Source organism: Pongo abelii, chromosome 10 (genome assembly GCF_028885655.2).
Source record: "Pongo abelii isolate AG06213 chromosome 10, NHGRI_mPonAbe1-v2.0_pri, whole genome shotgun sequence".
Lineage (NCBI taxonomy): Eukaryota > Metazoa > Chordata > Mammalia > Primates > Hominidae > Pongo > Pongo abelii.
This window is the reverse complement of record NC_071995.2, coordinates 105585624-105599352: the sequence shown is the minus strand read 5'-3', so window position 1 is coordinate 105599352 and position 13729 is coordinate 105585624. Positions and strand designations below refer to the sequence as shown.

General features: G+C 45.5%; 2 pseudogenes; one reads left to right on the top strand and one right to left on the bottom strand.

Moving 5' to 3' along the window:
• Positions 1–3479: 3479 nt before the first annotated feature.
• On the bottom strand, positions 3480–3788 carry LOC112135822 (large ribosomal subunit protein eL30-like; annotated as a pseudogene).
• Positions 3789–12229: 8441 nt separating this feature from the next.
• On the top strand, positions 12230–13291 carry LOC100462643 (elongation factor 1-beta-like; annotated as a pseudogene).
• The last annotated feature ends 438 nt before the right edge of the window (positions 13292–13729 follow it).

The window sequence follows — 13729 nt, the reverse complement described above, 5'->3', positions numbered from 1 at the left end:
GGCTGAGGCAGGAGATTGGCGTGAACCCAGGAGGTGGAGCTTGCAGTGAGCCAAGGTCTCACCACTGCACTCCAGCCTGGCCCATTAGGGAATCATGATAGGTTTAAAGCAGATCTTTAAGGCAATAAAACCAGAGATGATTAGAAACAGAACCATTTTGAGATAATTAAAAGTCAAACTGCCCAAAATACTAAAAGGTAGCACTTACTAGCCATGAGCCTTGAGTCTACTTAACCTCTCTGGGCCTCAGTGTCTGCAACTGTAAGCAGGTGGGTTAGATGAGATTAACAACCTCAAAGGCTCTCTTCTAAGGACCTTTGTGTGCAACTGTAAGCAGGTGGGTTAGACGAGATTAACAACCTCAAAGGCCCTCTTCTAAGGACCTCCATTCTTCCATGTGTAAGACAGGTTCTGGGTTGTACCTGATTAGGGATTCTCAATTTGGGCTCCCCTGAGGGTTCTCCTTCCCACCCCACTGCCCACTCCCCACCCCCCATTTAAATCAGAATCTCATTTTTTAAAGTTCCCCCAGATGATTCTAATCGCAGCCAGGGCTGAGATCCTCTGGACCCAATGATGCTTTCCAAGATCCTTCTCCTGCCTCCATTGGAGTTCCTCCCTATGAAAGGAGCACATAGGGCGGGATCATCCATCTCTTGGCTTCTCTTATTTCTAGGACCGGAGACTCTCTGAGACTCAGCGTTTCCAACAAGCAGGGCTTTGTCAGAACAACCGTGGGCTCTGAGGGAGGCCCTGGTCATGGGGTCACCTGCATTTGTGCGAAGCAGCAGGGGTAGGAGATGGGGTTTGAGGCCTGGGCAGACAGGTGCTGTGAATGAGAACCAGGCCCTGCGATGGAGCTGCCAAGGCTGGACTTGGCACGGAGAAGACCACTTCTCAACCAGCATGAATGGGCTGATGCCTTCTGGCAGCTCCTCCACCTCCACCAGGCACCTGCGGGCCGGGGCTTCTTGGCAGGTGAGAAGCAGCGAGGAGAATGGGGCTTTTCTCAGACTGTTCCCTGGAACAACATCTCTTGACATCTGGGGAGATGAGCAGCAGAAAAGACAAGGCACTGCGTGTTCATCTGGGTCCATAAGCGTCTCGGTGGTGGGGAGGCAGAAAGGGAGCTCATGTGGAAGTGCTATTTACCAGCCTTACATCCGGAGCTTAGCATATTCCAGACACCGTGAATGAGATTGGCTGATGCTTTGTATCAAATGTAAAGTGGCCTCTTTTTGCACAGCTGGCACTGGAGGCTGATGACCAGGATCCAGAGCTCTCCAGGAGCCTGGCAGGGCCAAGCATGGGGCCTGATTGCGGCTCTGTGGGGACAGCAGGGACAGTGCCGCCTGCTTAGAAGAGGTGTCATTGTCAACCGGGACTAGGAGCCTGGGAGTGATGAAATTCCCCTGTCAGGGACAATCGAGCAGGCTCTGCCACCCCCCACCCCTTCTGAGGCCCAGGTCTTAAGTGCAAAGACCACAGATTCCAAACCAGACTCTAGAGCATAAGGTGTTGGTTTGGGAGATGCCTTTTGGATACTAAAATATCAGAAAGTCCGGGATAATTCCATTCCAGGTTTACGTGAACAACAGGAGAGAACACTGTCATAAAGACAGTCCCTGAAAATCTGGGGTTAAAACCAAAGTAACATTTGCCATTTATTGATATCTTCTCTGTGCTCAATGTTTTACAGACTTCATTTTCTGAGATCTTTAAAACAACCAGGTGACGGAGATGCTGTTGTTCCTATATGGCAGTTGAGAAGATGCTGAAGCTCTGGGAAGTGAAGCTACTTACTCAAGTTGGTAGAGCCGGGATTCAAACTCTGCTCTGATTCCCAAACCTAAGCGTCTCCCACTAGGCTGTGCTTCCTGTAAATCCCGGAGGCAGCTGGGAGAAAGTGTGGTGTGAACATGGCAGAGGTTGTTATTAAAGGAAGACAATGGGGAAGACACCAGAGGCACTGCCACATGACCAGCCATGCAGACATTCCTGGTGTCTGAGACTTCATAAATGTCATTACTGAAGTTTTCAGGAACGTTTTGAAAAGTGAGCAATAAAAGAACTGGATTTAAGCTGGGCACGGTGGCTCACACCTGTAATCCCAGCACTTTGGGAGGCCGAGGCAGGCAAATCACTTGAGGCCAGGAGTTTGAAACCAGCCTGGGCAACGTGGTGAAATCACATCTTTACTAAAAATACAAAAATTAGCCAGATGTGGTGGTGCATGCCTGTAATCCCAGCTACTCCAAAACTGAAGCAGGAGAATCACTTGAACCCAAGAGGCAGAGGTTGCAGTGAGCCAAGATTGCGCCACTGCCCTCCAGCCTGGGCGACACAGCAAGACTCCACCTCAAAACAAAACAAAAAGAACTGGATTGATTTATTTCTGTCTTAATCAGGGTTCATGTGATTTTAAGAAGCAAAAACCAGCCAGACATGGTGGCTTGCTCCTGTAATCCCAGTGCTTTGGGAGGCTGAGGCAGGAGGATCACTTGAGGCCAGGAGTTCAAGACCAGCCTGGGCAACATAGCAAGACCCCGTCTCTACAAAAAATTTTAAAATTCGCCAGGTGTGGTGGTGTGCACCTGTAGTCCCAGCTACTCGGGAGGCTGAGCAGGAGGATCACTTGAGCCCAGGAGTACAAGGCTGCAGTGAGCCGTGATCACACCATTGCACTCCAGCCTGGCAACAGAGTGAGGCACTGTCTCAAAAAAAAAAAGAAAGAAAGGAAAAAAAGAAGCAAAAACCTATTCTCCCTATTTAATCAAAAAAGGTCAACATATGGGAAGGATATGGGGGTGTCCCATGGCCTCCAAGGACAGGAAATGAAGTCAAACTCAAGGAGGAACCAGAACCAGAAACTGCCTGAGCCCCTCCCCAGCCTGCATTTAGTAGATGGATGCCCAGGCTTTTATGGGGCCACTCTCCAATTCACTGTTGACTAGGGAGTTTGTGAAATTTCCTATTGGGAGAGAATGGGATTCCCTGGTCTGGCAGTATGGGATCTTAACCGACAATAAGGAAAGTGATGTTTCTGAAACAGAGCTACAGAGTGGACAGCACACAGCTTCTGGAGCCAGATCAGACTTAGGTTTGCAGGCAGACTCTGAGACCCCTAGCTAAGTTATCCTGGGAAAGCTTTGTTGCTCTGAGACTTAGTTTCCCTGATTGAAAAATGAGGATCATAAACCCTGCATTGGATGTGTCAAAGCAGCATAGAGCCTGGTACTCAGTAAGTGTCCAATGTAACTTCCCCCCATCACTTCCTGAGATGGAGGTGGCATCTGATAGAGAACCCCTCTGAGGTTATCATCACCCAGGAGTTCTCAGTGTGTGACACTGAGAACAGGGGAAACGGGAAGATTCCAACTGTCTCTTGAAATGGTGACATGAACTCTTTATTAAAAAAAAAAACCAAAAAACAAAAAACAAGTTCTGGGCAAGTTTTATTAAACAAAATTTTGTATGGTTTACTTTTCACCAGTCTTCTCTGCCAAGCTTCTAATGAACTCAGAATCACCGAGATCAATGATAGACAATGTACAGACTCTAGTATTTTCTGCATGCTGTGCCTAATTCAATATTCTTGCCATTGTAGTGGCAATAATATCGGACACCAGTTTTGGCCAACAGGGCCTAGTACACTCTATTTTGGATTTCCTCAAAGCTGGGCAGTTGTTAGCGAGGATGATCAATTTCACTTTGCCTTGTCTGATCATCTTCAGGGTCAGCTTGTAACCCAGCATGTACTTTCCACTTTTCATAAGGAGCTGGAGTCTACAGTTGATTCACTCTAGCAACTTTCTCCATCTTCTTTATGGCCACCATATTCCTGCCCTTAGGTCTGGGATGGCCTCCAACCAGGATCAGCTGCCAAGATTTCTGGGGAGTGAGGAAGGAAGCATTAACTACTCTTTGGGTATTAACACTTGACCGGAATAGAAATCTGTACAATCTTGTCTTCATAAGAATGGTTTTCTTCCCCTGCTTGAAGTCCCAGAGACACTGGCTAGTCCCAGAGAACTAAGAAGAAAATGCCCACCATAGAATTATCATAGATAGAGGTATAGGAGGAAAAAAGGGAAGGGGTGGGTTTGTGTATTGCTTTAATTAGCAAAATCAGGAAGTAACACAAACCACAAATGTGACCTGCATTTAAAAATCATTTTCTCAGTTGGGCACTGTGACTCACATCTGTAATCTTAGCACTTTGGGAGGCCAAGGTGGGAGGATTGCTTGAGACCAGGGGTTTGAGACCAGCCTGGGCAACATAGTGAGACCCCAGTCTCCACACACACACACACACAAAATTAATCAGGTATGGTGATGCATGTCTGTAGTCCTAGCTACTTCAGGAGGCTGAGGCAGGAGGATTGCTTGAGCCTAGGACTTCAAGGCTTCAGTGAGCTATGATCATGCCACTGTACACCAGTATGGGTAACAGTGAGACTCTGTCTCTAAAAAATTAAAAAATTATTATCTTCTGATGGCTTTTTTTTTTTAGATGAAGTCTCGCTCTGTCACCAAGGCTGGAGTGCAGTGGCGTAATCTCAGCTCACTGCAACCTCCGCCTTCTGGGTTCAAGCGATTCTCCTGCCTCAGCCTCCCGAGTAGCTGGGACTACAGGCACCCACTACCACACCTGGCTAATTGTTTGTATTTTTAGTAGAGACAGGGTTTCACCATGTTAGCCAGGATGGTCTCGCTCTCCTGACCTTGTGATCCACCCACCTCAGCCTCCCAAAGTGCTGGGATTACAGGCGTGAGCCACCGCGCCCGGCTCTGATGACTTTCTTGTCTATCATTTTGTGATGCCCAAAGTGTCCCCAAGAATGGGGCTTATTTATTGCCATGCAGAGAGAGGAATCCAGACGTCCTAAAATCCTGGCTCAGTTTCCAGAGTCTGCACTGAGCCCATCTCTTGGGAGACAGACAATATTCTTTCAAAACGAATGAGACGGCATGCCAATTCTGCCCCCTTTCCCTGGCTGCCTCCATGAGTGGGTCAGCCTGGGCTCCCCAAGCAGCTCCCTTTTCACTCTCAGGCCTTAGAAAGGACCTGATTCCAGGCAGGAAGTCAAACTCCACAGCTCTCTGCCCGTGCGTACTACAGCAGCCATCAGGAGCATTAGGGTCTGGCCCAAGAGCTGCCACCAAAGACTCTGGTTTCTGTTCCACCTGAGATTGGGTCTGGATACCTCAGTGACCAAAACTGGAGACCTCTGGAAAACAGATGAGGGAGGGAGAGGGGACAGGAATAAGAACCTGCACGCACCCGTGTAGTGCAGTGACAGAATCACGGCTCACTGCAGCTTTGACCTCCCAGGCTCAAACAAGCCTCCCACCTCAGCCTCCCAAAGTGTTGGGATTACAGGCTTGAGCTATGGTTCCTGGCCAGTTTTTTTCTTTTAATAGTTCTTAACCTATTCTGGGCCATAGATCAATCTAGGATCTTAAGAGGATTCCTACGAAACATGCCCCAGGAAAAGGCACACGTGCACACAATCTGACAGGCAGCATCAGGATGATCCCTGTAATCCCAGCACTTTGGGAGTCTGAGGCAGGAGGATTGCTCGAGCCCAGGATTTTGAGACCAGCCTGGACAACATAGTGAAACCCTGTCCCTACAAAAAAATACAAAAAATAGTCAGGCGTGGTGGCACGCGCCTGTAGTCTCAGCTACTTGGGAGACTGAGGTGGAAAGTTGCAGTGAGCTGTGATCATGCCACTGCACTATAGCCTGGGTGAAAGAAAGAGACAGAGACAGAGAGAGAGGGGGAAGGAAGGAAGGAAGGAAGGAAGGAAGGAAGGAAGGAAGGAAGGAAGGAAGGAAGGAAGGAAGGAAGGGGGGGGGAAGAAGAGGAAAGAAAGAAAGGGAAAGAAAAAGAAAGAGGAAGAAAGAGGACAAACTTAAAAATTGACATAGTTTAACTGAGCAAAGAAGGATTTGTGAATTGGACAGCCCCTCAATGAGGGTCCAGCTAGTCATGTGGTATAAGAAGATTTATGGACAGAAAAAGAAAAATGACCTACAGAAGCTGGAATGGAGGTGCAGAAACAGCCCATGTGGTTACGACATGCATTCACCTGATTTAAACATGCCACCTGTGATTGGCAGAAACTCAGTGACTGGCTCAAGAGGAGGTTTCAGTCTGTTCACACATCCAGTTAGGTTACAGTTCACTAGGTAGGAGAAACCTTTAGGCCGAACTTAAAATATGTAAGGAGGCAGTTTTAGGCTAAACTTAATATAACAGAACCATCACTAGAACCCATTCAACTGCCTTAAGGGAGACAAAAAAAAAAAAAGAAAAAAGAATGGGACTACCGCTGGGTGTCCTGGAAAGTTCAGCGCTGCAATTACTCACTTCAGAGCCACACCGTCTTTGCTCCCTGTCCCACTCTGTCTGTGCTACATCCCTGTCTGGGCCACCTCAGCTGAGGCTGGGGTGGATGGGCACAGACATTACCAAGAAGGTTCTGAGAGTGGGTGTGAGGGGACAGCTCTCAGGGAGGCAGGTGTAGGCCGGGCAGGTACTCAACAGTGTCTGCTGCAACTAGGAAAAGGAGGAGCACTAGAAGAAGAGTCCAGAAAGCCTGAGATTTGAGGAGGTTTCCTTCCCCAGAGGCCGTCTGAGCTGGGGTTTTCCCAGTAGATTCCCAGTCCTCTTTCTCAGGTCATTCCAGCTCGTTAAAGATTCAAATGAAGGTCTGGAAGCCCAGGGTGACTGTTTCATAGCTCACAAATGCTCAGGCTGGTTCCCACGTGCTCATCCCCCAGACCCCCACCTCCAGGAGCTCGTTGGCATATGCCTTCCTTCCACGGCGGCGCCTTTTCCTCTTTGTGCCCCCTCACTGGGAGCTGAAGGGCTGGGTTCTGATTCAGGTAGGAGAAGAGGCATGTTGAAACATTTGCATGCAAGACAGACGTACAACATTGTAGGGAGAGCAAACAATTCACTGAGTCTATCTCTGGCCCTCTGCTGGTGAGATATGTGATCTTGGAGAAGCCTCAGTTTTCTCTTCTGTAAATTAGGGGCAGTAATTTTTTCTTAGCGAACCCTCCCTCCTGGCTGGGCACGGTGGCTTACTCCTGTAATCCCAGCACTTTGGGAGGCTGAGGCAAGTGGATCACCTGAGGTCAGGAGTTTGAGACCAGCCTGACCAACATGGTGAAACCCCGTCTGTACTAAAAATACAAAAAAATTATCTGGGTGTGGTGGTGCATGCCTGTAATCCCAGCTACTCAGGAGGCTGAGGCTGGAGAATTGCTTGAACCAGGAAGTGGAGATTGCAGTGAGCCAAGATCGCGCCATTGTACTCCAGCCTGGGCAATAAGAACTAAACTCCATCTCAAAAAAAAAAAAAGAAGTCTTCCTCCTGTCACCCACCTTGCTAGTTTTTGCTCTATTCTAAAGCTCATTCAAGTATCAGCTCCTCTAGGAAAGCATCCTTCCAAAGCTTTCTCACCTTCCAAAGCTAGGTTAGGTGCCATCTGTCCCTTTTTCCCCATAGCATCTCATGCTTATCTCTAATCTGAGCAGTCCCAATCAGGCTGGGTTGTGACAGCAGGATCGCTCGTGTGTTTCTGCCACATGACTGGAAGGAAATAGAACAAATAGAACAGGAGTTGAGAAATAACCTCATTGTTGCGCAGAGATTGTGGAGGTTGTTTCTGCAGTATGTCGTAGCCTATCCTGACTGATGCATCCTTAAAATTTCTTGCATGGAAGTTAAGAGTCTCAATCTATCTCCTGAGGTTGTTATGAGAATGAAATGATAATGCTCTAACTCTAGCACTGTTAGTAGTTTTTCATAAATTTTAAAGATGATATGACCAGCATGGGAGGAAATCAGATGTCATCGTTAATAGCATGGACGCTGGAACCTGGCTACCTAGGTTTGAACCCCTGCTCCGCCATTAATCCATCAGTGTAGGAATAAAAATAGAATCTAGCTAAAAGGGTTTGTGTGAAGATTAAATGAGGTAACATATGTGAAGTGCTGGTGCTTGGAATTCCTGGGTGTCTGTGTGGTTGGGGATGGTGGGTGGTGGTGGAAGCTGGGGCTGACAAGGTAAGCAGAGGCAGGTATAGCCTTGGATTACAGAGATGGAGGGAGATCCAGGTTTGGGAGGCCTGATGCTTCTGTAGTTCTTGGTTCTCTAAGAAAAGAATACAAAACTATGAATGCCAAGTTAGACGTGAAAGTGAATGCTTACATACAAATTTTATGAAGTTGTCCAGTACCACGAACATCACAAGATTCAGAAAAACACCTAATATTTTTTATTAACAATTTGAAATCTTCTATTATAATCATTTTCCTACTATATTTGTCTGCATAGTCTTTAATCACCTTGTCTAAATGTTGGTGTCCTCGCAACATTTTTATGTTGGAACCTAATTTCCAATGTAATAGTATTAAGAGATGGGGTTTTTGGGAAGTGATTCAATCACGATACCCCACCCACATGAATGGGACTCATGCCCTTATGAAAGTGGCCCGAGGGAGCTCATTTGTCCCTGCCGCCACGTTAAGAACTCAGCAAGAGGGTGCCATCTTTGACTCAGAGAGCAAGCCCTCACCAGACATTGAGTTGGCTGGCACCTTAATCTTGAACTTCCCAGCCTCCAAAACTGTGTGCAATACATTTCTATTGTTTATAAAATACCCAGCCGAGGGTATTCTGTCATAGTAACCCGAATGGACCAAGACATATCTTTGTATAAACAAGGATTTTGTTACATTTTTCATAGAGAAAATAGATAATCATCCTCTCTCTCCTAGTGTGGTTGATCATAATTTGTTTTTATATGGAGGCCGGGTGCAGTGGCTCATGCCTGTAATCCCAGCACTTTGGGAGGCCAAGGCGGGTGGATCACCTGAGGTCAGGAATTCGAGACGAGCCTCGCCAACATGGCGAAACACCGTCTCTACTAAAAATACAAAAATTAGCCAGGTGAGGTGGCGTATGCCTGTAATCTCAGCTACTTGGGAGGCTGAGGCAGGAGAATCACTTGAACCTGGGAGGCAGAGGCTGCAGTGAGCCAAGATGACACCACTGCACTCCAGCCTGAGCAACAGAGACTCTGTCTCAAATAATAATAATAAATAAAAATAAAAACATAATTTGTTTTTATATAGAGAGTTTGGAATTCTTTGTTTCAGCTCCATAACAAATGTCACATATAAGGGATATAAGTTTTTTTAAGATTGTTGTCAAATTTGAGGAAATATCAAATTCCTATCATGAATGAACTATAAGTTTTCAGGGCAGTTAAAGTTTTCTTGCACAGTGAATGCTTAATGTACAGTGACTCATTAAATTGATAACACCCATAACCAGTATGTCCTCAGTGTCTTCCCCATAATGTGGGTCAGGTGTTTGATATTATCTTCATAGTTGTTAGTATTCCTTAGCTAATCAGTAAGCAAGTTTAAATCTATTCCTAGTGGGTCTCTGTAATTCACTCTTATCATTAGATTATCTAGCAATCCAAAAGCCTATTGTTGTTATTTCAAATGTGTCTCTTATTCTCAATTAATTATGTTTTAGTATTACCTGAAATTGATTTTGTTATGCTCCTCAGTGTCAGAATAATTTTCTTTGGTTTTATTGCTCATCTTTATTTCTTTTTGTTTCATGTACCATTTTTTTACTATATGAATTTTTCTAGAGGATTTCAAAAATATATTTAAAGATGCAAAAAATAAAAGATGCCTTTCATATATATCTGCATCAGGAGACTGCAAATTTCTCACCTGTTTTACTGAAAAGTCCCCAAAGCATCTTTCCAAAGTGTGATTAAAATGGAGCATTTCCAATCTCCCCTTAGCAAGACCCCAAAATGCCCTGAGCCAGGACACTGCCACCTGATGAAAGAGAAATTTGATAAAGGAAAGTTAGAATGAAAAGAAACAGTGATCTTAATAGATGGCCACTAAAATGTCTTAATTTTTCAAACTTTACAAAAATATATGATCATGTGAACCTTTTGCCAGGGTCTCTCCCAGGGCCTTAAAAGGTCCCACAAGCTTAATCATTGAGTTAGGCACTGAACTGTGGCCTGAGAATTCTTAGAAATTCATTTGTACTATGTACGAAGCTACTAATTTCTATTTCTGTTATGAAAATTAATCAGACCTGGTTTTTCCCTTCAAGTACCTTTCAGGGAACACGAGGTATACATAGAAAGTATTAAAAAATAGCTTATTGGCAACTATTTTCTGTTATATATATATATTTATAAAAAACTACTTGGAGGTAATTTTAGAGTCATATGCAGTTGTAAGAAATAAAACAAATGAAACACCGTGCAAGGTTATATTACATTATCACCATCAGGAAATTAACGTTGATACAACCCACCAAATTTATACAGATGTCACAGTTTTACATACACTTGTGAGTGTATTTAGTTTTGTGCAATTTTATCACATATCCATGAGTTGCTTTATTAAAGTAACTTTTAATGCTTAATTTAAAAAAACCCCTTCAGAATAATAAGCATTTGAAACATAACTGAATAAAGATACTTATAAACTTGCATTTAAGATTTGGATTTTATTCTGAAGGCGGGAAAGGGCCACTAGAATGTACATTTTCTGAAAGCTCAATGTGGACATGGTGGAGGATGGTCTGGCTGGAGCAGGCCACCCATCCGACAGGGGCTGTTCACCCCCAAGGGTCTTAGACTCTCAGGGTTGCCCTCGGCAGAGTGCTACCTGCCGAGAGACTCCTTGCCCTCCAGCCACTCACTCAGACCCCGCCTACTCCCTGGGCCCCGCCCACCCCCGCGCCGGGCCCAGCTGCTCCTCGCTAGGGCCCCGCCCTCCCCAGTTCCCTGAACACGAACCTCGCTGAGCATTTCCTGAGCGCGAAGCCCTGAGAATGCAGTGGTGAGCAAAACGCTGACAGCCCAGTCAGGGAGACAGACAGTAAACACATGCCCCTAAATATATAATCATGTAATTACAGGCTGTGGGAAGTGTTGTGAAAGGAAAACACACCGGACGATGTGGGTCTCCAGGAGTCCGGGGCGGACTTCCCTGGGGAAGCTTCCTAGTCAGATCTGGACCTGAATCCTAGCGCTGCCACTCGCGAGGCGGGTGTCCTGAGCAGGCTGGGTGGTCCAGCTGGACCATGGGCTCTCGGATCCAAGTGGCTCGACTGTCGAGCCTGGTGTAAACTGGCACTTCCAAAGAGTAGTCCAGAAAGGTTAGAGCTTTAGCAGCTTCTTGGAATGTGCATTTTTATTTTTATTTATACTGCTCCCTTCTATGCCCACTCGTTGGAGGAACTTTTTTGATCTCTTGCAGAACCTAGACTGGATAAGAATCCCGTCCGTGTGATCCAAAAGTGTCCTGTGCCTTATTACAGAGCTCAGTTTGCACGGTATTGGGATTTCCTGTGGGCCTTTCTCAGCAGCTCCAGGCCCCTTGGATCCCGGGTTGTGCGTTCGTCCTTTCTGTCTCTGAGACGCACCGGCAGCATCATCACCATCATCGTCGGCATCATAACTAACTCCTATGCAGTGCTTTTAGGGTGCTGGGCATTGAGCTAAGCTCTACGTTATTAATTCATTTTAATCCTCATACTCTGGCTCCTGGCAGGCACTTTATAAAACGTGTTAATAAGACACGATGGATGGAAAAAAATCACTGATTTATTTTTTCTAGGCACTCAACTTCACAGAGGAGGGGACTTTGAGATGGATTTTGAAAGCAGAGTTCACCAAGCAGAGACGTTGGGATTCATCACTGGAGAAGAGCTTGGGCAGGTATCACAGGTGCATCAGATGTTCCAGGAATGGTGATTAGGAAAGTGTGGCTGGATATTAGGTACGGGTGTGAGGATGTGGAGGAAGAAATATTGAAACAACACCGACCTGGATATATGTAGCTTAAGCTTTACAGATGGTTATCTTAATTTTGTGAATCCATGCAACATACTTTATGGGGATTTCCAGAAACACTTTGAGGACTGTTGGAACTAGGTTCCTGCTGTAGCAAGTGGGAGCAAGAGTCAGTCAAAGATGGGTTCTAGGTCTATAGATGAAACAAGGTTACTTATTTTTCTGCTGGAGAGTGGAAGCTTGGGTGATAAAATGTTACAGGAATAAAAAAAAGAATGTAGCTTCTTCCTCTCTCGGCGCAGGGTGCCCATAACTTGCGCTCTTTCTGCTGCTCCCAGCTCTTGGATACAGCCGATGATGCCATGGGTTTCAGAGATCTGAAAAGCCCGGCTAGCCTCCAGGTGCTCAGCGATTACCTGGCGGACAAGAGCTACATCAAGGGTATGTGCCATCACAAGCACATGTGTCAGTATATGAAGCAGTGTCCGGCCCACCGCCTGCTGACTTGTGTCATGCCCTATGTTGGTATAATCAGATCAAGTCTTATGAAAAGGAAAAGGCCAGCCTGCCAGCAGTGAAGAAAGCTGTGGGCAGGTATGGTCCTGCTAAGGTGGAAGACACTACAGGAAGTGGAGCTACAGATAGTAAAGATGATGATGAAACTGATCTCCTTGGATCTGATGAGGAGGAAAGTGAAGAAGCAAAGAGGCTAAGGGAAGAACACCTTGCACAATATGAATCAAAGAAAGCCAAAAAACTTGCACTTAAGGCTAGGTGCGGTGGCTCATGCCTGTAATCCCAGCACTTTGGGAGGCCAAGGTGGGTGGGTCATTTGAGGTCAGGAGTTTGAGACCAGCCTGACCAACTTGGTGAAAACCCCCCCCCCACTAAAAATACAAAAATTAGCTGGGCGTGGTGGTGGGTGCCTGTAATCCAAGCTACTCGGGAGGGTGAGGCAGGAGAATCGCTTGAACTTGGGAGGCAGAGGTTGCAGTGAGCCAAGATCGTGCCACTGCACTCCAGCCTTAGTGACAGAGTGAGTCTCCATCAAAAAAAAAAAAAAAAAAAAGTAAAATAAGATCAATAGAAGAAAAATACATGATAAGTGCAAAAATTAGAGAGGATCATCAAACCTAAAAGAAAAAAAACCTGCACTTGTTGCCAAGTCTTCCATCTTAGACATGAAACCTTGGGATGATGAGACAGATATGGCAAAATGAAAGGAGTGAGTCAGAAGCATTCAAGCAGATGGCTTAGTCTGGGGCTCATCTAAACTAGTTCCAGTGGGATATAGATTTAAGAAACTTCAAATACAGTGTGTGGTTGAAGATGATAAATTTGGAACAGATATGCTGGAGGAGCAGATCGCTGCTTTTGAGGATTGTGTATAGCCCATGGATGTGGCTGCTTTCAACAAGATCTAAAATCCATCCTGGATCATTGCACTTAAAGCTTGAAAGATTAAAAAAAAATGTAGAGTTAGACAAGCTGGAAATTTAATCTGGTTTTAGTCACTTATGCTGATTGGGTGACTGGGCAAATTCATCGAAGTCTCTGTAAAATGGGGATAATGCTAAAATCTACCTCATAAGGCCATGTGTTTAATAAGACGGCAGAGCAATTGAGTGTTTTAAAAACACCGTACCTATTTGTTGTTTTAATCACAATAGTATAGTCCAGGCTTGTCTAATTCTTGTTAATATGTGGTAACCAGTCATTTTGTAACCTATGTTTCTTAAGTGACACCAACTTTAAATGCAGACTTGATAACAGTTTTGGAACATTACACTCTAGATTTCTTCCCACCACCTGTGGGAGAACCCCTCCCCTCCATTTCTCTCCAATTCCTCTGATTCATGCTT